Source organism: Pinus tabuliformis, chromosome 6 (assembly GCF_031772625.1).
Source record: "Pinus tabuliformis cultivar Carrire ecotype Pingquan chromosome 6, CPIR1, whole genome shotgun sequence".
Classification (NCBI taxonomy): Eukaryota; Viridiplantae; Streptophyta; class Pinopsida; order Pinales; family Pinaceae; genus Pinus; species Pinus tabuliformis.
The window spans coordinates 1,326,999,889-1,327,024,121 of NC_142292.1; positions in this window are offsets into that span (position 1 = coordinate 1,326,999,889).

Sequence of the window (24,233 nt, forward strand, 5' to 3'; positions counted from 1 at the left end):
CATAGCGATGTTCATATACTTCAGGCACAAGCTTAGGCTTGTGGAGATTTCCTCTCATTGAGAAGGAGTGATGATATGATAGAATCATGGACAATCATTCTCCCTATGTCAAAGATGTTGAACAAGGGGGATAATGGTCCTAAAAGCCTAGGATCACTCAGTTGAGTGTGTGGCTTTCACATTTGGATTAGTCTCTCCAGATAGGATGAGGAGCTAATTTAGCATTGGGCCCAGTTCCTCATGTAGAATGTGTCCTTTGGATTTTCACCACAAGTTAAATAGATTGACTAGGATGGTGAACCAAGAATAGTCTAGGTTAGGAGTACCAACCAAGATTATGGTTCAGTGATATTGACCAGAGTTATGATGACTAGTTGATGCTAAAGGTTATGCCATGTGTCAGTAGTACCAACTAGGATTATAGGCTAGTGTACCAACCAGTTATGGCAACTATTTGATGCTAATGATGATGATGATTTGGTATAACCTTTTCACAGAGAAATTTGTCAACTTGAGAACATATAAGACAATCATTATGGATACCTCCCTAGTTAAGATAGAGTGTTGAATTTTTTGACTATGGCCAGTCTTCATAATGTATATTTTATCCCTTGATGTATTTTATATTGATTAATGTAAAGCATGTTCTTCATGCTAGAGTTTAAAGAAAAAATTATTTTTGAGTCATGTCCTTATGGACTTTTAAAAGAGAAAAAAATGAATTTTCAAAATTGAATTTTTGGCTCAAAAATTACTCAAGTCGGTCTCCCTCCAAGTCAAGTTGGCCTAAGTAGAAGAGGCACCCATTTGATCCACCAAATCACTATATAAAGATAGCTTGACCTACTCCGCAAGGCAAAAATTCGATCTCTCTCAAGCAAGAATCTTCTGGGCATCCAAGTGAAGGACAAGAAGGACAAGGAGGACAAAAAAGAAAGATGAATTCATCTCTTTCTCTCTCTATCTAGCTCGCAAGTGTGGATGACATATATATATTCTAGTTCACATACTTTTCTATGAAAGTTGTAGTTGCAACGTTGAAATTTTTGGGCATTTGCAAGGCCAAATTTTTGGGTTTCTAGGTAGTCACTAGGAGGCCATATTTTGGCCTAGGGAAAAACAAGAAGGCCAAATTGTTGGATCATTTTGCAGGCTTGAATTGGAGGGTTTTGAATAAGTTTTACCATATATTTGTTGAAGTTCAGTCTAACCTCATTTGACTAGAAGTATAGGTGTGTCTCTCGTTGAAAAGAAGAATTTCTTTATTGAAAAGGTTGTTGGGTTTTTCACCCAAGTGGGTTTTACTAAGCTAAATATTGTGCTCTCTTTTTGCATTGTGATCTCTATTGTCCTACTAGTTCTATATGGTTGAATTTCTAAAGTATGATTTCTTGATGATATATTCGAAAAATTAAAAGAAAATAAACATCATTTGAAATATTTATCATTTTTCAAAAACATCTATTGCACTAGAAAATTCAACATGGTTATCATGATTGGGATTTAAATTTTGATTGAGTTGTTGCTATTGTGGTTTTGTTGTTTGTTGTGTATCATTATATTAATGTATAAATAATGGACGTGGATTTTCCTTTTTCCTATTAGAATTAACTTGTTTTTGAATGTATTATTTTAGGAAAAATTACATGTTACTGATGAATTGTTTAGTTTAACTCACAAGGAGTTGATAATTTACAATAAAGACGAATATAATGGATAACATTGTGTTTTATAGCTTTGAATTAGTGGAACAACATGTGAGATTTGGTAACATAAGTGCTACGAAATTAGATATTAACTATTCATGTTTTTTTTTCCTGTGGAAAAAGTCGTAATTTTATTCATATGAAAAAATTACATTTTGTAGATGCTTAAAGCATATGCAGATGAGCTATTCTATAATGACAGGAAACAAAAGAATTACAAAGAAAGAAAAAAGATCCAGCTAGCCTATACTTTTCTGCCCTTCTTCTTCTCCACTTGTCGCCAACCACCAGTGTTGGGAGTGGGTGCAATAATAGCAAGCTAGTTTTCCATTATGTTCATTGGATCTTCTTTGTCAAATTCTGATCCTTTGGATCCATGAGTTTATTTGATGCCACTTACTTCCTTGTTGTTGTTTCATATTGTATGGCCCCAAATTAGTATCCGAGATTTCCTCTTCCTGTGTATTTTCCTGTCTCGTTTGTGTGTCGAGTTCTGTTTTGTTTCTTGTAGGTTTTGTTTTCATGTCCTCTTCTTCTAGCGGGTCGGTATGCTGCCACCCTTTGGGCTTTTTTTGTTGTTTCTTGTTCCCTTTGGGATCCTTCTTGGCTAGTGGACAGGCATATTGGAGGTGCCCTGTTTGCAAGCATCCGCGACATCTGAATGTTGTGTTCTCGTAGTCAAGCGGTTGTGTCCACAGAGAATTATTGAAATTCAATGTGATGTGATCTGGTAGCCCCTGACTCAGGTCCACTTCTACACATATTTTGGCAAATGTGAATATTCCCCTAATAGCTCTGTCGTCATCCATTTTTAGGAATTTCCCCAAGGAATTCCCAATGGCTATTAAAACTTTGTGATGCCAAAAATGTAGAGGGAGGTTATGTAGCCTAACCCAAACAGGCATTGTTGAGACTATCATAGTATTGGCATCAAAATCAGAAAACCAGGGGGTGATGAAGAGGCCAACATTTCCCCAAAACCAAGGCCCCTGTTTGATAATATTGTCTCTTTCTTGTTCTGTGTTGAATCTAACTATAAAAAACCCTTTTGGGCATAGGTAAATTTCACACTTAGATGACCATGTGGAGAAGATCCATTGATGCAGTGCATCAGATTTTGGCCAAAAACCATTAAATCTACAGATAACAACATTTTTGGATAGATCTGTGTATAGATCAATTACCTCCGACAAAGATACTGTAAGCATTGGAGATTCTGGTTTTTGTTCCACAATGTAGGGGCCTGGTAGATCTGGTGTTGGTGCTGGTTTGTTTTGCATTTTTTCCTTTCCTTTGACTGCATCACGAAAGGAACCTGTATTTTTAGAGCTGGCTCCATTACATCCACCTCGCAGTCTCAGATTAAGAATGATGGTTGAATCTTTGCTGATGTCATAGTCTTGAAGTGTATGGTTGTCCTGCAGACTATGTCCTGTATATATTAGATTTTGGTATTTTGTTGGGATTCCATGATATATCTGGATTTCCTTCTTTAATTCTTAGATACTCGTCCCTTTGCTAAGCTGCATGCAGTAATGTCTGCCCCCTATCGATTTGATGAAGATTTGTATCAGATCTTTCTCCATGCATATTGGAACAACCTTGATAAGGCCTCAATCTGTTGGATCGAGCATTTTCTCTGTAAGCCCAAGGGCATCACAAGGCTTTGGAATCTGTCTACGCCGTGTTATCTCCGGATTAGGCTTGCAGAGATCATTTTTCAGAGACCCAGCCACAATCCCGAGAGTACCAGCTATCAGCAAGAAAGACCGAACTTCCAAGGCCATGGTGGCTTTGGCTGGATCCGCCACGGCAACGATTCTCAGCTTCCACTCAATGGCACAAACCCTCGCCAGTTCAAAAGAAAACAGGGACTCAACAGTCTGCACGATGACCCATAGCCAATCTCGCGTAGCCCAATCCGGCCAGACAACGTCTTCTTTGTCTTTAAGCTTGTGGACGACGAATTGATTGAGATTAGGGTATAACTCCTTGTCATTTAGCTGATCTGGTCGGTGCTGGGGTGTATCTTCCATGTCGTATCCCAATACTATAGATTCATGTTCCACACAGTGAAAATCACCCCGGTTCAGGAATAGAGAGCATGCCCTTGACCTAAGTGGGAACCGATCTACCGCAGAGGATTCATTATCTGGTTCGAGATGAAGCCAAACCGTTGATAGAAAGTCATAGTCGGCTAACCCAGCTACCAATTTTCCGTGGGGGCTTCGTGCTATGTAGCCCCAATCTCTGGTTTGCAGTGCGGCGACAGCGCAGATCACTGTTTCAAAAACCCTAGCCATGGCTCCTTCCAATTATCTGCTAGAGCTAAAACTACTACTTTTGAATCATTAACTATTTATGTATAACAATCACAAGTATACTTTCATTCTAGTGTTAAATCCCCACACCTTCTAGATGATGTTGAAAAAAAAAGGTTCATTGGCATGTATGTGTATTTCAAATAAAGGTGCACATTGCTCTGCAACTAGTATCCATCTATAATGTACCTCAATACTTCATTAAGTAATTAACGCGATATCTATATATATATATATATACTATTGTCAACATTGTAATTATGGATACCATTGTTTCACTTTAGTTACCAAGGTCTACTTTGAGTGATTTATATATATGTTGGTCCAACTACTTGTAGGTTATATGATTGTCTGTGTATAACAAAGGGTTTTTTCACCAACGCCTTAAGGATTTACTTATATGTACAATAAATGACCACTACCAGGTTCAAATGCATGACATGTTGAAAGGCAACACAAGATCTTAACATTAGAGTACCAATGTAAATTTGGTTTTTTTTAAAATAAATAGGTAAAGGTTTTTGAACCGAAGATTTTGGTTGTAAATTAAGTCTTATTCATCATTCTATCATGCAAAACATATTGTGCACAAAAATGTTACAATGTCAATTTTGATATTTTAGCCATGCACTCAGGACTATGTGACCAATATTTTGAGGCCACAAATGGGCTACGCATGTGGTTTTCATAATATCCACAGTCTGTGAACTCCCTCCTTGATATAATGGTGGAAATTAATTGGTGGGTGGTTAGGATAACTGCCCCCTAAACCCTACTCACTCTGACCATTCTCACTTTGGCTCCTTTATGTTTAATTTTGTAATCTTGGACTTTCCTTTAGGGTTTCGTTTTCAGTTTTTTCTGTGTAACACTTAGACCCTTGGTTCTTCCTAAACAATACCAAAGCTTGTGGAAGTACTCTTCGTAGAATTTTGACCCATTGTGTTACTTGTTGAGGCTACTTCGTAAGGGTTTCTTTGTTCGATCGGCATAGGTAAAACCTCTACTTAGTAATTATTTTCGGTGCTAATTTTTCTTTCTTCTTTTCTTGCTGAATCCTCCTAACTACCCAGTGTATCATAGGGTATAGTTCTTCAGAGGGTTTATTCAAGGTATATATTAGAAGAGTGAGGAGTTCTTCCTCAACATCACTCATTATACTCATTTTATTGGTGGTGGGTTCGCTTCTAGTTTGAGCACTGACCCTAACCCTAATTTCTTAGGTAAAATTTGTGAGTTCCCTCCAAAATTCTATAGCTTCATTGAAAAAAGGGAAAAGGGGTTCTTACCAAATTTCGGGTACCATTACTTACAAGTCTTTTTTTGAAGTTTTTATTAACCCTATAGAGGGAAATTTTTGCCTGCTCTAGTTGAGATAACGCAGAGGGTTAACCCTCATTATTTTTCTGCGGGTTCAGGGCTTGAACCCCCAATGACAACATCATATACATCATAAGGTACCCACTTCTATTCTAGCTTGACTTATGAAATTGTTTCTTTAAGGGTTTCTAGGGTTAATTAACAATACAAAACCCTTACACAAATAGGGTTTGACTATGTTATAGGAGTACGAATTTGACTTCTATCGAATATTTTTTCAAGTGATTATACAACTTAAAACCCTGATTGTTATCCTTCAATTTATTTCACATCCTTTTTCTTTTTCTTTTATTTTTGGTTTAATTAGTTTCTAATAATTTTCTTGTTGATTTCGAAGTTAGTATCATCCCTTCTTAGAGAAGCTATCAAAAGTATGATGTTAGATTTTCCTATGCTCTGATTTTCCAGGTACCCATTATCTTATCTCCCTTCAAGCCTCTTTTGGTTCAAGGTTACTATTGCAGCTTGTAAGATTTAGGCCAGATATGACCAAGCCATATTTACCTGTGCATGTTGGATTTTTTTTTGGGTGTATTGACATCCTTGGCCTGAAGAACCAAATTGTGGTTAATCCCTGTTTGAGGATAGTTTTCCTCTGGAATTGTTATCATTATATGGAACAAGTATTTGTAATCATTGGAATTTATTTTTGTAATATTGTTTCTCCTTGGCATAGACGAAGAAGAGTTCAATTATTGGGTGTCATTTTTTTCTGTAAAGTGTTAATGTCTTTCATCTTAATAACAAAGCATTGTGACAATTTTCTCTTAATCTGATTTTTGTTTTAAGAATAATTTCTCTTTACTATGTATGTAACTCTTGAATAACATTTTCCATAAACAACAAATATTTTTGAAATAAGAATAGGGCTTCCATGCCTATTTGTAACTTCTATTTTAGTATTTATCTTCCTTGCAAAATGAATATTGGTTATTGTATAAAATCCTTATTCTTATTTATTAAATGTGTCCATTTTCGACGTTTTTCCTTGATTGTTCAATACAAGGGACCACTTCTCCTGTCACACTAGTTAATTTTACTTATTATTTGTACACACACACACACTTATATATATATATATATATATATATATATATATATATATATATATATATATATATCAGTTAAATCAATGAAATTCTTACTGCACAAGTTTAAGGTGCATGAGTCGTGGCTTCCGGGTTTCTACACCTAATACTTCAAGTATTTCCCATATTACAGACAAGGACTACATATTGATTTGATGGATTACGTGAGAGTCTTTTCTCAGTGTCAACCCATGACCATGCTAACCCTACTTCATATGTGTGTGTGTGTGTGTGTGTGAGAGAGAGAGAGAGAGAGAGAGAGAGAGAGATCTTCTTGTGAGACCTTAACTGAACATTTTCTTGTGAGACCTTAATTGAACATCGTACATATCTATCAAATTTTGAATTTATTGTAGGCCTTCTTTGTAAATTACAAAACCACCCAACATTCTCAAGAAACTGACAATGTGCATTTACATTGTTATCAATGATTTTGGAGTACTCTCCAAGTTTAGGTTTCTTAAAATCAAGAGGATTGTCTAAGTTCAAGTCTATAGTTCCACTTGTCCCAACCATGTCAAGCCTAGCCATTTCAATTCCTTTGTTTCACATTCTACATTTCTACCAAAATTTTAATTTATTTAATAGAAGCTTCTACTTGAAAGTCTAACGACCAAATTGACAAGCTACCTTTGTACTGCAATGTATAATGTTCCAGCCAATTCATATGTCACTACTAGCTATGACAAACTTATTAGCTTCTAGTCAAGAAGTCTAATGACTGCCCTGACAAGATACATTTGTAATGTAATGTAAAATAGGAAGCTGAACTTCATTATCATAAATTTCTCATCCTTCGAAGGGCACACCAAAATTTGGTGGAATGTGTTTGAGTCGGTCTTGTCGCCCTCCATCAGCGATCAAAGCTCTTTGAATTTGCATAAATAGGTGTCTCATCAGTGTCAATTTTTGCATCCCATTAGGCATGCCATAACCCTGATGGAGGAGCTGGTGTCTTTGTCCCCCTCTTGGCATTGCTGGATCAGGTCATTTCAGTCCTTAGTCACTTTCAAGCTTATCTTGTCTTGTCTTGAGGTCAAATTCCTAGGTCTAGGGTTTTGGTCAAAATGGTTTACAAGGTCATGTCTTTGAAGGTCAGTAAGTGCTCAGCAAGCCAAAGGGATGGTTTTAATGGTGTTTCTTCACAAATTTCTCTTTTGTACAGTTAATCTTCACCTTGGATTTAAAAACTCTGTTTTTAAAGCCAAGGTCATTTTTAAATGATTTTGCAAAAAAATGTAAAAATTCAAAAGTTTTCAAAGGACAGCATGTAACCCTGGATCCCTTGCCAAGATCCCTCAGATGATATCCCTGCAAAAAGAATCGAACAAAAGCAGTAAATGAGTCAATTTCAGGACAAAGGAAACCAAAAAGGTCAATTTTATAAAGTGTCAAAGCAAAACATTATAAAGTGGGTTTGGGCATGAAATTTATTCAAATGAAAGCTATAAAGGCCCAATCCCCCTCCATTTACCCTCATTATGCATTCAAGTCACTTGCAAGAGAGTTTGGGCGAGTGATTGACTGAAAGTTGAGCAAATTCGGGAGTTTGACAGGCGCGTGACCCGTCCAGCGCGTTCCCACAGTTCATTTTTTCAACGGGCGCGACCCGTCAAAGGCGCGCGACTCGTTGGGTGAGGCGCGTGACCCGTCAGCGCCCTCCCTTTGAAATCACCTGCAAATTCACCCAAGGAGCTATCAAATCGTCGATTTGCTTAAGGTAGGCCCTCCAAACTCAAAATTGGTTGCTTGTTATGTTTGAAGGACATCATGAATGTGTTTTTAAAGATCAAATTGTGCAAGAGAAAAAGCTCCATATGGCTGTATATTAAATTTGTAAAAATTTGCTAGGGTTTTATGCTGTTTCAATGGTTTTTTCCTTGTAATCATTTTTCCTCATTCCCATTTCATTTTCCTTGTATTTCCACGTAAATTTCCCTTTTAAATTTGTAAAGAAAGTAAACCCTACCCCTTTTCCCTAAAAAATAAAAATCAAGCCCTAACCCTACCCCTCATAATACCCATGTAAACACATGTATTTAATGATGCATAAGCAGTGATGTTTGCAGTGTTTTTCCCTAAATTCCCTGTTGTATACATGTATTCCCATTTTCCTTTTAAAAATTGTCCCTCCCCTAACATTCCCTTCATGCTCCTTGTCCCCCTTGAAACAACATACAAATCAGCATTTTACAAAGCAGAAACAACAGTACATTTTGGCCACTCTGCTCCTTAAACAATGTCGGAAACCGAAACCTATGAGCAGAGTGATGACCAGGCATCAGCTTCAGAGATTGAGATACAGAGGAAGCCTCATAAGGGTGGTAAGGGTGGACATCATAGGCGAGAGGAGCCCACCTCTTTGACAGAGTTACAAGCTTGTCCTATGGTAGTCTCATGTTTCCAGTACATGTCTTGCTATGAGTTTTGTGAGAAGATCTCTCGGATTCAGCACCACAGAGAGTTGGCTCGCCTGTTTGTTTTACACTTGCATGATGGACATGTCAACCTTGCCGGGGTGGACTTCACATTGACACCTGAGGTGATTGCACAGGCTACAGGGATACCTAATGTTGGAGAGGTATGGAATAAGCGCAAGGTGCTGGACAGTGTTCATTTTGAGCCTTTTGTTAGACCAGCACTCATGAGACACTTGACAGGAGTGTTTCCCTTCAGATTTCTCAGGAGCGAGTATGCTCCCATGATGAGGCTCATCATGCACTATTTTACCTGTGAGGGCAGATTTTCACAGGTATATTCATACCATATTCGCCTCTTGATGCACTTCACCCGAGTGAGGATGATGAACATCCCTGTTTTCTTCTATCAGAACATAGAGAAGATGGTGTCCATGATGCAGAGGAAGAGCCCGACACAGCAGTACAGGAGCCTTTATCATTATGGTTTGATTCAGCTAGTGGTATTACATCAGTTGGCTCAGCAGGGCATCTCATGGGAGGATTTCATCTCTCGTGAGCTTTTCACAGCACCATCACCGCCACATCCTGAGGTTATTCATGAGGAGGGAGGACCATCACAGCAGCATGACATCCCTGTCACTAGACATGTCAGCTCCTCACCTTTGGTTACTTATCAGAGAGGCCAAAGGGCCTTATTTGCAGCAGCCAAGCGAGTATTATCTCCACACCAGGTGGAAGGGGTCTCGCCTTCTTCATCGGCTCAGCGAGTGTTATCTCCACATCAGGTGGAAGGGGCCTCGCTTTCTTCACCAGCACAGGTATCAGGGAGGGGGAAACAGCCCAATATTGATGAGGGACTGTCAGGTGTTCCGGATATAGAGCTTATTGATCTTGATGTCAGTTCTCCTAGCCGAGAGGCAAAGGAGGTCATTCAGCATCTCAGAGCTGAAAATGATGCCTTGCAGAGGATATTAGAGAGGGCACAATGGACCATCACATACCTCGAGCAGCGCAAAAAACAGTTGGAAGATGAGCAAGCACTTGATGAGATGTGGAGGATTCGTAGTGACCGCATTTTGAACCGGAGAAGACCCGGTGATCCATTGCCCGCTGACCGAGAGTCCATGCTCATCCGGGTAAATGCACACTTGGAGAGGCTGTTGGCTAAGACCAACCAAGAGAAGAAATTACTGAAGAACATGAAGAACCATTACTGGGCAAGAATGCATGTGTGCAAGGCAAAGATGAAAATGTTCCAAAGGCGGTTGGCCAAGGCACAAAAAGGGAGAAAGAGGCCCGATCCCCTCCATATCTTGGCTAAGGCCTCACTAAAGGACCAAGGCACTAAATAGCCCAGCCACAGCACAAATCCCAAGAAATTTTGAAAATTTTGGGTCAATTTTGATTTTTCAGGCAATTTACAGGTTTTTACTCATTAACGGGTCTCACCCCCCGCGCGACCCTACATCATGGCAACTCCATTTTGCAAAAACTCAGCATTTCTAGATTTGTCATGAGAAGTTACATATGCTCATCAATGGACTTGAGATTTTATGAAGTTTTGGGCCTCCAGAAAGTCAAAAAAAGAGCAAAAAATGACTTTCTGCCACATTTTTGAAACACAGAAAGCAGTCTTGGGAGATTGCAATTTTGGAGGGGCAAATGACCACCAAATTCAGAAATTCCAGTTGGGTTGGAAAGTAGACTCACAGACCTTTCCAACAAGCCTACTCTTGCTCAATTTGGACACCGGGAAGTGCCCCAAATATGGTCCCAAAGGCGCGCGACCCGTCAGGCAGAGGCGCGCGACCCGTCAGGCAAACTTCTCCAATTTTCAGTGTACAGCTCAGAAAAACGCAGTTTGACCCTGTTTGACTTTTTGGGGTGGATTATTAGGCTCTTTGATGTAATTATTGTACTTTTATGATACTTTTACTCTTATGTACCTCTTCTAGAAGATTCATTCATGAAAAGGGTGAAAATTAAATGAATGAATTGGTTTCCAAGTTTATAGAGGCAAGTTGTTTTGACTGCCTAGTTTGTAGTGCTTAGTTTAGAAGTGGTTGAAACAGCTCCTAGGATAGTGAGCTCGACCCATGGAGGCAGGGAAAGAGGTTAGATGATCTATATTATGTACTTTCTTGCTCATTTTCATGGTTGGACTCTTGAGGGAGAAGCTATCATTGTATTATTCACTGTATCTCTACAATTTTTGGCTAAGGAAGACCAGGGTTTTGCAGTCCTTTTTGGGATTCTTGTGGTTACATGTGTTGATGGTGTGTTTCTCTATGTACTTGTAAGTGTGTTATGTGAATCATTTCCTTTCTTTTCCTTCTGCACATTAAACAAACGAAGTGTTAAAGTAAGAATTCATGACTGTCATGCTCTGCTTTTAAGTTTGTTTAATTTCAATGTTTTCTACTATTTAAGGAGAATTCAAAGTTAATGTTTGCTCTCCTTAGCTCCTCACCTGTCATTCCTGACCATCCACCTCAATCAAAGGCATCAATATTGTATCCTACCTCGCCCCAAAGAACCCCCTGCAGAAACTGTGTCCAATCCCCGCACCCAAAATTGCCATCCCTTCAATTTGCCACCAAAAACCCTAAAAACCCCAAATCAACCCTTTTGATCAGTTTAATAGCCTAAAATCAGTGTTACCCTATTGGTCATCTCATCCATTGAAGATCTCACCGAGATAGACCGGAGAGAGCCCTCTCCCGCCCCGTAGGGCTAGCTACGAGGCGAAGTGGTTTGATGTTGCCTTGAGGTTTACCTTTCTCAGCCTGAGGTGAAATTTCAAGCACTAACAGAATGGAGTTCTAATACTAAGTAAAAATGTACCCATTTTTCCTTAATTGATTGTAAAACAACCTAGATCCATCTCAACTCCAAATCAATTAAGCACCAAGAGGGATCGAATATCCTAAGATGCAGACCTTTTTTCGAATGAAATACTTGATGAAAAGTTGGCTCCTCAAGAGATTTGATCCCTTTGGGTGCTTGATAGATCCAAAGGTAAGATGAACCTAGGCTGATGATAAATGAACACATTGATGAACTGTAAAAATGCAGATATAGAGGGGTGCAGGGAAAGGAAAGCGATAAGGAAAGTGAAAATGGTAAGGGATAAATACATGGGCATATAGAAAGAAGAAATTCAAAAGATAACTAACAATTTGTATCTATTGGTAATATTATTGTATAGAGAAACTGCGTTTAGTTTATCTCTGTCGAGAGCCCATCATCAATATTATTGTATAGAGAAATTGCGTTTAGTTCATCTCTGTCGAGAGCCCATCATCCAAACTCGCAGTGAGAGAGAAGGAAGTCGATGAAATGGTGTTCTTTTCTTATACACCTTAAATATTCGGATACATACTGTGATGTAATATCTTATATTTACGGTATTGAACGCCGTTTTGCACAAATTGGTATGGCCATGAATATTTGGGTGCATACTGAGATGTAATATTTTGCATTTACAGTATTGAGGACATGTATAAATATGAATCAATGTAGACAGTTGGGGCATATAAATATTGAAGTCTAGGTCATTTCCCAATATGCATTAAACTAAGATGTGAATTTAAATATCCTTGTGAACAAAATGCCAGATATATTACAATTAGCACAGAGAAAAAAATGAAGATAACTTACCGGGTACTCCAGAAACTTCTTAAAATCGGGCAGGCATTCACCCAGGATGTGCATGAGCTCGGGATGCTCATGGGGTAAGGCTTCGAGCCCCATCAACACCGACTCCACTTTCGACAAAAAAATATCTGTAAGAAACCATGTTTACAGTTCTAAACAACGACAAGACGTTGTTTTCCATTTTCAGAGCAGGCTCCACAAAAGTGTCAGACTCGAACCCCTGACATTGCGTGGTTAACATTAGTACCCTGAAGCTTCGGTAATTTCTTTTAACAGGGATTGTTGCATCTTAAGAGGGATTGTTGCATTGAGAGAAGTCGAAACCAAATACAGCAGCGGGAAAACTTCCTTCCTTTGACTTAAACCCTATGAAAAACATTTGATCCAATACTCCCTTAAATTATATGCTTCTTGAATTTTATGTTTTCTAAACCACAGTGACATCGTCCTCTCTTATGGTTAAATTTCGTTATACTATGTTTTTGTTGTATATTTTGTTATAAATTTTATTTCAATTATATTGAGGGTTAGAATTTTATTATGTAATGAAAATTTGTCTATGAATTTTTGTCTTTAAAGTTTTGGTCTTTTAACTTTTAAAAATGAAATAGTGAATTTTTCCAATAATTTTAATTGTTTTAAAAAATAATTTTACATTTATGGTTAATTACTTTTTATAAATTTAATAAATTTGAATTAAAATAATTATAATTTAATTTATTTGATTGAATGTATAAAAAATGATTTATATTAATATAATAATTATTGCAATTAATTATTAGTTAAGTTTAGATTGCAAATAATTATTAGCTAAGTTTAATTTGAATTGTTAGGAGGAATAATTATTATCCCCCATCTAGATCTGATTCTCCCATTTAATATGTAATAAATTCACATTTTTAATTTATTAATGATATGACTAGGTGTAAATTACAAAAAAGAATTTAACCATTTACATTGTTCTAACTTGTTATTGAATTATCACCCCTTGAACTCTCAGCCTTCATCAATATTTGGCATGATTATTACTCTGGGTTCCTTGTGGGAAAGCCCTACTTAAAATGGATCTAGTCCTCCCTCCTGAAATATATTTGTTGGCAAATATGGCTTTCTAGAAACAGTGTCATTTTTAAGAATGTCTTCATCACCTCTAGATCTATGGCCATGAAATCCCTCTCTCTTTGTTTAGAATTCAATAAAGCAAAGCTAAAGGACCAAGACTCATCTTTAGATGTTATAGAAAGTCGTTGGATGGATCTTCTCATTGCCCCTCAAGACTCTCTTCCCTTGTCTTTTTAAGGTCGTTGTACAACTAAAATGAATTGGAAACTGAGACTCCATGATAATGCATTTGAAGAATGGATTTCCCAACAAAATAATTGGATCTTATTTTTTGATGGGGCCTCTAAAAGGAACCCAGGGGTGGCAAGAGGGGGAGGGATTCTTCTAAATCCCGAAGGAATATAGGAAATTAAGTATGCTTGGGGGCTTGGACATAAATCAAACAACATTGTGGAGATGTATGGGCTATATTGTGGCCTCTAGTTAGCCAAGTCCTAGAATGTATCCTCAATAGTAATTATTGATGATTCTCTCATTACCATCCAACACCTCCTCAAAGAATCTAATCTGGTGAACAACCAACTCTCCCTCCTTCTTTGCATAATCAAATCCATGTTGGAGGCCTTCTCTTCAAAATCTTATTTTCACATCCTTAGAGGACAAAAATAAGCATGCAAACACACAAGCACCATATATTAGCCCCCTTAAAGGGGTCTCAAAATTTTAATACTGCAGATGGATTTAGAGACTCCTAGGGTCTCTAAATTTAAACGCTGTAGATGGATACAAAGACCTTGGGGATCTCTGAATCCATATGCAGTGTTAAAATTTAGTATAATGTAACACTTCAGTATCAAAATTTTAATTTTCCATTCCCAGATGACACAATTAAAAATTACTAGCATAAATGACTAATTCATATACTTGTTGTATTTTTTAGTTGTTCATATTTTTATTCTTGGACTATAGTAGTCATTTACAATAATCGTTCTTAATTTTGTCACTTCTTATCTAGTCATATATTTTAGTCATGGAATAAATTAGTCATTTAAATAGTCGCATTTAGTTGGGTAACTTATTATCTACTCGTATATTTTATCCCTAGACTAAATTAGTCATCTAAGTTAGTTGTTTTTAGTTGGATCACTCAAAATTGCTCAAATTTAGTAGTAATTCACTTGAAATAATTGTGGAAACTAACGTTTTTAGTCACATAGTCACTAATCTATTATTTTGTACTAGTGATTTTTTTTTAGTTTTTCAAACTATCACTTTTGCACACCTTCATTTTCATGAGTGTTGTTTTCATGCTTTCGATCATCGCTCTATATTTGGCATGATTATTACTCTGGGTTCCTTGTGGGAAAGCCCTATTTAAAATGGATCTTGTCCTCCCTCCTAAAATATATTTGTTGGCAAATATGGGTTTCTAGAAACAGTGACATTCTTAAGAATGTCTTCATCACCTCTAGATGTACAACTATAGGGATATACAAATTCTGACTAGGCTAGGAGTGTAGATGATAAGAAGAGTACTTCAGGAGGATGCTTCAGTTTGGGATTTTCCATGATTTCTTGGATAAGCAGGAAGTTGAGATCTATCTAAGTCAACACTGAAAATGAAAAGTATATCACAACCAATGAATCTTGTACTAAAGCAGTGTGGCTTCAGAAGTTGTTTACAGGATTGTTTGACCAGGAGTTGGAACCGACCGTGATATATTGTGACAATTAGATTTGTGTGAAGCTTTCAGAGAACCCCATGTTCCATGATAGGTCAAAGCACATCAAAATAAAATACCACTACATCTGTGACATGGTATAGAAGGGAGTAGTAAGGCTTGAATACATCTCCACTAATGAGAAGACAATTGATATTTTGACAAATCCTCTCTCCATAGCGATGTTCACATACTTCAGGGACAAGCTTAGGCTTGTGGAGATTTCCCCTCATTGAGAAGGAGTGATGATATGATAGAATCATGGACAATCATTCTCCCCATGTCAAAGATGTTGATCAAGGGGTAGAATGGTCCTAAAAGCCTAAGATCACTCAGTTGAGTGTGTGGCTTTCAACATTTGGATTAGTCTCTCCAGATAGGATGAGGAGCTAATTTAGCATCGGGCCCAATTGCTCATGTAGAATGTGTCCTTTGGATTCTCACCACAAGTTAAATAGATTGACTAGGATGGTGAACCAAGACTAGTCTAGGTCAGGAGTACCAGTCAAGATTATGGGTCAGTGATATTGACTAGAGTTATGATGACTAGTTTATGCTAAAGGTTATGCCATGTGTCAGTAGTACCGACTAGGATTATAGGCCAATGTACCAACCAGTTATGGCCACTATTTGATGTTAATGACAATGATGATTTGTTATAACCTTTTCATAGAGAAATTTGTCAAATTGAGAACATATAAGACAATCATTATGGATACCTCCCTACTTAAGGCAGGGTGTTGAATTTTTTAACTATGGCCAGTCTTCATAATGTATAGTTTATCCCTTGATGTATTTTATATTGATCAATGTAAAGCATGTTATTCATGATAGGGTTTAAAGGAAAAATTAATTTTGGGTCATCCTTATGGACTTTTAAAAGAAGAAAAAATGAATTTTCAAAATTGAATTTTTGGCTGAAAAATTACTCAAGTCGGTCTCCCTCCAAGTCAAGTTGGCCTAAGTAGAAGAGAAACCCATTTGATCCACTAGATCACTATATAAAGATAGTTTGACCTCCTCCACAAGGCAACAATTTGATCTCTCTCAAGCAAGAATCTTTTGGGCATCCAAGTGAAGGACAAGAAGGACAAGGAGGACAAAAAAGAAGGATGAATTCATCTCTTTCTCTCTCCATCTAGCTCGTAAGTGTGGATGACATATATATATATATATATATATATATATATATATATATATATATATATATATATATATATATATATTCTAGTTCACATACTTTTCTACGAAAGTTGCAGTTGCAACATTGAATTTTTTGGGCATTTGCAGGGCCAAATTTTTGGATCATTTTTCAGGCTTGAATTGGAGGGTTTTGAATAAGTTTTACCATATATTTGTTGAAGTTCATTTTGACCTCATTCTTGACTAGAAGTATAGGTGTGTCTCTTGTTGAAAAGAAGAATTTCTTTATTGAAAAGGTTGTTGGGTTTTTCGCCCAAGTGGGTTTTACCAAGGTAAAAATTGTGCTCTCTTTGTGAATTATGATCTCTATTGTCCTATTGGTTTTATATGGTTGAATTTAAGAAGTATGATTTCTTAATGATATACTCGAAAAATTAAAAGAAAAGAAACATCATTTAAAATAATTATCATTTTCAAAAACATCTATTGCTCTAGAAAAATCGACATGCTTATCATGATTGGGATTTAAATTTCGATTGAGTTGTTGCTACTGTGGTTTTGTTGTTTGTTGTGTATCATTATATTAATGTATAAATAATGGAGGTGGATTTTCCTTTTTCCTATTAGAATTAACTTGTTTGTGAATGTATTATTTTAGGAAAAATTACATGTTATTGATGAATTGTTTAATTTAACTCATAAGGAGTTGATAATTTACAATAAAGATTAATATAATGGATAAACTTGTGTTTTCTAGCTTCGAATTAGTGGAACATGTGAGATTTGGTAACATAAGTGCTAAGAAATTAGATATTAACTATTCATGTATAGAGATCACAAGTATACTTTCATTCTAGTGTTAAAATCCCCACACCTTCTAGATGATGTTGAGTTTAGAAAAAAATATAGTTCATTGTCATGTATATGTATTTCAAATAAAGGTGCACATTGCACTGCAACTAGTATCAACAAAGTGCATAGAGCTTTGCAACCAGTATCCATCTATAATGTACCTCAATACTTCATTAAGTAATTAATGAGATATATATATATATATATATATATATATATATATATATATATATATATTATTTGTATATTTATGTATATACTATTGTCAACATTGCAATTATGGATACCATTGTTTCACTTTAGTTACCAAGGTCTACTTTGAGTGATTCATATATATGTTGTTCCAACAACTTGTAGGTTATATGATTGTCTGTGTATAACAAAGGGTTTTCTTCCCTAACACCTTAAGGGTTTACTTATATGTACAATGAATGACCATTGCTAGGTTCAAATATATGACATGTTGAAAGGAAACACAAGGTCTTAACATTAGAGTACGAATGTAACTTTGTTTTTTTTAAATAAAGAGGTAAAGGTTTTAGAACCAAAGACTGGGGTTGTAAAGTAAGTCTTATTCATCATTATATCATGCAACACATATTGTGCACAAAAATGTTACAATGTCAATTTTGATATTTTAGCCATGCACTTAGGACCATGTGACCAATATTCTGAGGCCAAAAATGGGCTATGCACATGGTTTTCATAATATCCATAGTCTGGGAACTCCCTCCTTGATCTAATGGTGGAAAATTAATTGGTGGGTGGTTAGGATAACTACCCCCTAAACTCTACTCACTCTGACCATTCTCACTTTGGCTCCTTTATGTTTAACTTTGTAATCTTGGACTTTCCTTTAGGGTTTCCTTTTCAATTTTTTCTGTGTAACACTTAGACCCCTCGTTCTTCCTACACCATACCAAAGCTTGTGGAAGTACTCTTCGTAGAATTTCGACCCGTTGTGTTACTTGTTGAGGCTATTTCGTAAGGTTTTCTTTGTTCGATCGACATAGGTAAAACCTCTACTTAGTAATTATTTTCCGGTGCTAATTTTTCTTTCTTCTTCTCTAGTTGAATCCTCCTAACTACCCATTATATCATATCGTACATTTCTTCAGAGGATTTCTTCAAGGTATATCTTAGAAGAGTGAGGAGTTCTTCCTCAACATCACTCATTATACTCATTTTATTGGTGGTGGGTTCGCTTCTAGTTTGAGCACCGACCCTAACCCTAATTTCTTAGGTAAAATTTGTGAGTTCCCTCCAGAATTCTATAGCTTCATTGAAAAAGGTAAAAGGGGTTCTTACCAAATTTCGGGTACCATTATTTACAAGTCTTTTTTTAAGTTTTTATTAACCCTATAGAGGGAAATTTTTGCTTTCTGTAGTTGATATAATGTAGAGGGTTAACCCTCATTATTTTTCTGCGGGTTCAGGGCTCCAAACCCATGACAACATCATACACATCATAAGGTACCCACTTCTATTTTGACTTGACTTCTTATGAAAATTTTTCTTTTGGGGTTTCTAGGGTTAATTAACCAAAAAAAAAAAAAAAAAGCCTTATACAGATAGGGTTTGACTATGTTATAAGAGTACGAATTTGACTTCTATTGAATATTTTTTCAGGTGATTATACAACTTAAAACCCTGATTGTTATCCTTCAATTTATTTCACATCCTTTTTCTTTTTCTTTTATTTTTGGTTTAATTAGTTTCTGACATTTCTCTTTTTGATCTCCAAGTTAGTATCATCCCTTCTTAGAGAACCTATCAAAAGTATGATGTTAGATTTTCCTATGCTTCGGTTTTCCAGGTACCCATTATCTTATCTCCCTTCATGCCTCTTTTGGTTCAAGGTTACTATTGCAGCTTGTAAGATTTAGGCCAAATATGACCAAGCCATATTTACCCATGTTGGATTTTGTTTTTGGGTATATTGACATCCTTGGCCTGAAGAACCAAATTGTGGTTAGTCCCTATTTGAGGATAGCTTTCCTTTGGACCTTGACCCCCAAAACTGCGCAATCCATCTCTACGGCCTGGCCCCAACTGCACATTGTATAGTCTCTGAGCTCAAGCCCAAAATCTAAGCTCTTGAACTACACAACTGCACAATCACCAGGTCTAATTTACCTCCCATAACTACGTAGTTGAATGAAACAATGAAAAACCCTGTAGTTTGACTCACTAAGCCTTAAAACTGCGCAATCTTCCTACATAGTCTAGCCTGAACTGTGCATTATGAGGTCTCGAGGCTCAAGCCTTAGCCCTAAGCTCTTGAACTGTGTAATTGCACAATCACCTAGGCTCCTCTGTCTTCCAGAATTGCTTAATGGGAAAAATCAGTGTTCAAGCCCTCAACCTTACTCCCTGAGCTCTCCAACTATGTAATTTTTTTTCTCAGTCCAAGCATAAATTGTGCATTACGCAGTCTCAAGGCTCAAGCCTCACCCTTGACTTCCTGAGTTGTGCAATTGTGCAGTCACCGAGCCACTCCCTCAACCTGTCACTCAGTTTCGGCTCAGCCAGTGGATCATCATGCAACATCTTAAATAGGGATTTATCGGAATGATGTCGTCTTGTCATGAGTGGATTGTAGATGCAGGAACTCTATCATACTATGGAAAGATGATGAAGAAGGAGATGGAGAAGGAGGACATACTAGAAGACACCTAATCAGCTGAAGAGATAAGATGCTTATCAGACAAGAAGATGAAGGAACACTAGATTACAACATAAGACCAAAGACCAGGACTGCATGAAGACTCCATCTAATTCATAACCCTTTGGAGGGTAGATATGAATAACAAAGCATATCTCTCATGAAGATGAAACTTTGGATACATCTCTTACTGAATATTGAAAGAAAGAACAAGCAAGAAGGACAACTTGGCATTTCCACGTCATCATGCATTCCATGTTATCAGTGTCATGTCATGTCTGGTCACGAGTCATCATATGCCACATCATTATTGTGGATTATGTAATTATCTATTCAAAATGTATTGTAAAGTGGAAGTCCAAAGGACACATTCAAAATATGAAGAGTCATGTAAAATTCGAAAAGTCATAGGAAGTCAAACAGTCATGAGGGTAGTCAAAGAGTCACAAGGAAGGTGAAGCATCACCTCATTGGTTATATATACACCCTCATTGTATGAGTAAAGGAATTTTCACCTTGGCTCCTCTCGCAAGGCATTAGAGAGACAAACTAGTTCTTTTGAGGAGCAAGGAGTGGCTCCAATGCTCCACTACTAGAGCTAGTGGTGTTCATTGTATACATGTGTCTTGGAACTTTTGCTTAATATAAGAAGCCTTATGGCTAGCAAATTCTTCATGCATGGATTATGGATATTTGTAAGACTATTCTGTGAATGTTTGTAATTCATGTTTGCTTTCATATGTGCTAATGTAGTTGAACTATTTCAGTTATATTAGTACTTATCATATTGAGAATGTGAAGTAATGGTTATTACAGTTGTCGCATCCTTGTAGACTATCCACTGGATATTAGACAAATATTCCTTATTGTATTGGTTGTAATGACCATCACATCTCTGTGGACTATTCCGCTTGATGTTGAATGGATTCTTCTTGTTTATGTGTGTCTCTACTAGGGTGGTACTATTACCTCTCTCTTAGAGACTCACTTCTCCTCCCATTCCATTATAGAATCATTCAACACTCATGTAGTTCTGATGCCCTGGTATGGCCTTGGGCAGTCCTTTCCCATATAGACTTGATCATTTATTAAAAAAATATTTTAAATTCCACACACGACTCTTCCCTTTAAAAAGAAGGTACACACACACGAGTACCATAATACAGAAGCCACATATATGATTTAAAATATGAAAAAATAATAAATATATCCTACTTTCCGGGTGGGGTTTATGGGTTTCACTGAAAGCCCACCAACAGGAACTCATGGCCTAATTGAATCAACTGATTTTTGGTGGTATTTATACACCTCATTGTAAAGCCTAAGGAAAATCAAGGATAGAGGATATCGACATTATAGTCTCTTTGTCCCCAGATTAAGTCTGATTTTCCCTGTGCCTTTTGCACTCCCAGTTATATGAAACCCTTGTTTCCTTGCATAGATTGTCATACTTCATTATATGGAATCCTTTTGAACATGCTTGAGAGGTGATATTTGAGGTTTGGGCTGGACGGATCCAGAGGAAGGTTTCATTGGTGCCGTTGTCGGATCAGGGTGTATCTATCCACTACTTTTTGTTGATATCAATAAAGAAGCTCTGTCGTATTCCTAATATGTTATGATCTCATGTTTTTATGATTCATGTGTAATATGTCATGATTTATATGTTTATGCTTGATTATCTAACATGTTTATTATGCATATAGTTTGAACTACTTTCCATGTATATGCTTCTCTGAACTGTGTTGCAGGTCTGCTCACTTTGGAGGAAGAAGAGGGTTTGGACCCTACAAGATCAACATCAAATGTAGGATCTACTAGTACCTCTCTCAAACCCAACTTTGGTAGTTTATATAGTTTTCTTTCTTGAACGTATGCTTCTTTTTAATTATTTACCTTCAATCTTTTGAGGTTGTCAACCCTTACCTTAGGGAAGTTTTTCCCACCAACAAATTCGGCAACTTCGCTAGCGAATACAATCACATATTTCCTATAAGGGTTGTTTTTTTATCCTTGATATGGGTTTTTCTCTTTTGTTTCTTGATTTTTCCAGTATTGTTGACTCATTTGTAGTCTAGGAAATCAGTTTGATCTTCTAGATTAGGTCTATATTTTTTATTTTCCTTGTTTTTTTGCATATACACTTTTTGTTTTACATAGAAGTGTACATACACAATTTCTGCCAAAGAATCAATCTATACTCTAGTTTCTTCAGAAACAATTGTGTGTATATGTGGTTTTGCTGTTACACAGTCGTGCATGTTTGGAAAAAAATGAATTTTTCAAGTTTTTCCTTCAGTCATGGGTGTAGGCTGGTTTTTTCTGCTTTCTTGAATTCATCTATAGTTTGGAATGGTCTTTCTTCTTGCTGGTGTCGATTTCTTTATCTATTTTTTGCAAATATATTTTTTCAACCTAGGGTTTGCATTTTTTCGAAGTTTTTGCATTTGAAATTTGTGTTTAAGACCTTGTTTGTGAGGTGTCTATCTGTTATATGCTTTTGGGATAGTGTGTATCTCAAATTGTTTATAATCCAATCTTTTCATTACTTCTCTTTGCATTCTTGAAGTTGACTCATTTGTTTTCTTTTTTATTATTTGAGAAGGGTCTTTGCAATTTTGGTTTAGTGAAGGATTTTGGTTCTCTGAAACCTTTCTGTTTTTCTGAATCTTTTATGTATCTTTCAGGTCAAGGTGTTCAAGTATTTTGGTCTTTTATTCACTTTCCAGGAAATTGGGAATTTTCTCTTGATTTTGATCTTGAAGTGATTGATTGCTTTGCCTTGTTGAATTTTTTTTTTTTTATAAGTCCTTAAAAAGAAAAAGAGAAAACACATTTGTTTTTGCCTTTCTTTTCTTTGGTTTTTGGTTTTTTGGTCTTTTGGTCTTTTCGGCTTTTCAACAAGTGTGCAAATATTTGCTTGGGGTTGAAATTTGCTTCGTTTGGGAGATATTTTCTTGGATATTTGTTTCTCCTTGTTTGTCAAATTTTGGATTTTCATCTTTGAAAGAAATATTTGTTTGTTTAGAGCATTCCATAGAATCTTTCATTTAGCCATTCTAATATGCATTAAGGTAGTTTGCATTTTAGGCATTTTAGTCTCTTTCGATAGACGTTGAATGTGTAAGTGTGTTTAAAAGAAAAGGAAAATATTGATTCTTTTATAGATTTCTCATAGAACCTTGTAGAGATCACTTTTCATTGAAGAAAAAGAAGTTTCATTTGCATGTAGCCTAGTTTTCTATTGGTTTCATTTTGCGACAGAACATCACAAGTTTCACTTCCGATACCCGTGACCTTAATAACAACCAATAAAATCAAGCGCTTAACTTAAAATGAACTAGGTTTTGTTTTTGTTATAGATACACCAATTATTCTAGGGAATTTAGGGCCTTGGAATAGGTGTGTGGAGAGTAAACTCTCCAAGGCCAACTTAAACTGAAACATAGAATTTGATTAAAGAGTGAAAATCCAGTCTCGTTAAGTTGTATGGGAAATTTATTCTAACGCATGAATTAAACATGAGGATGAGCGAAGACAGGGAAATAGAGATACCCCCTCTCATACTTGTTCGATATTGCACCCACGACTATTCTGCCCAACTTCAAATTATGAACTGGTGACCTTAGTTGCCTATCCTAGGGACTGCACATGTGATTGCGAGGGGGGGATGCCCTTGGTACTTGAGACAGATGTTGCATCACTTTCATATTACTTCCAGAGGGTGCCCTTATGAAGCTCGGGTACTTGCACCGGAAAAGGCTATTGTCTGTAGGTCAACGTAATTGTTTTTGATACCTTCATTGGTAGGATTGAGTTGTAATTATCCCAAACTATCTTCGAAAGGTCCTTATCTTCACTTTCTTATATTTTGGTGTCTAGTCCTAATCACTTGGAGCAGAAATACCTGGAAGTTGCTTGTTTGGTTGTATATTTAGGGACTTTTTAGCGAGTGCTCTTTTCTCCTAGATTGCCATAACTTTTTATTTTTCGAGTCTTTAGAAAGTTCTCTTAATATTTAAACGTGGTGATCGATCGGTTCTTCGGTCGAGGAGGCTTCATGGGATTTCACCTAAGAGTGCCGATCCTTCATCTAGAAGGTGTACAAGAAATTTTTCTGGTGGTTTTCAACCGGTAGCAACTGACGCAGTGGAGATTAATCCCTCTCCATGGGCTCTTATTTCATAGGGTGAACCTAGTTCAGTCCATAATTTGGAC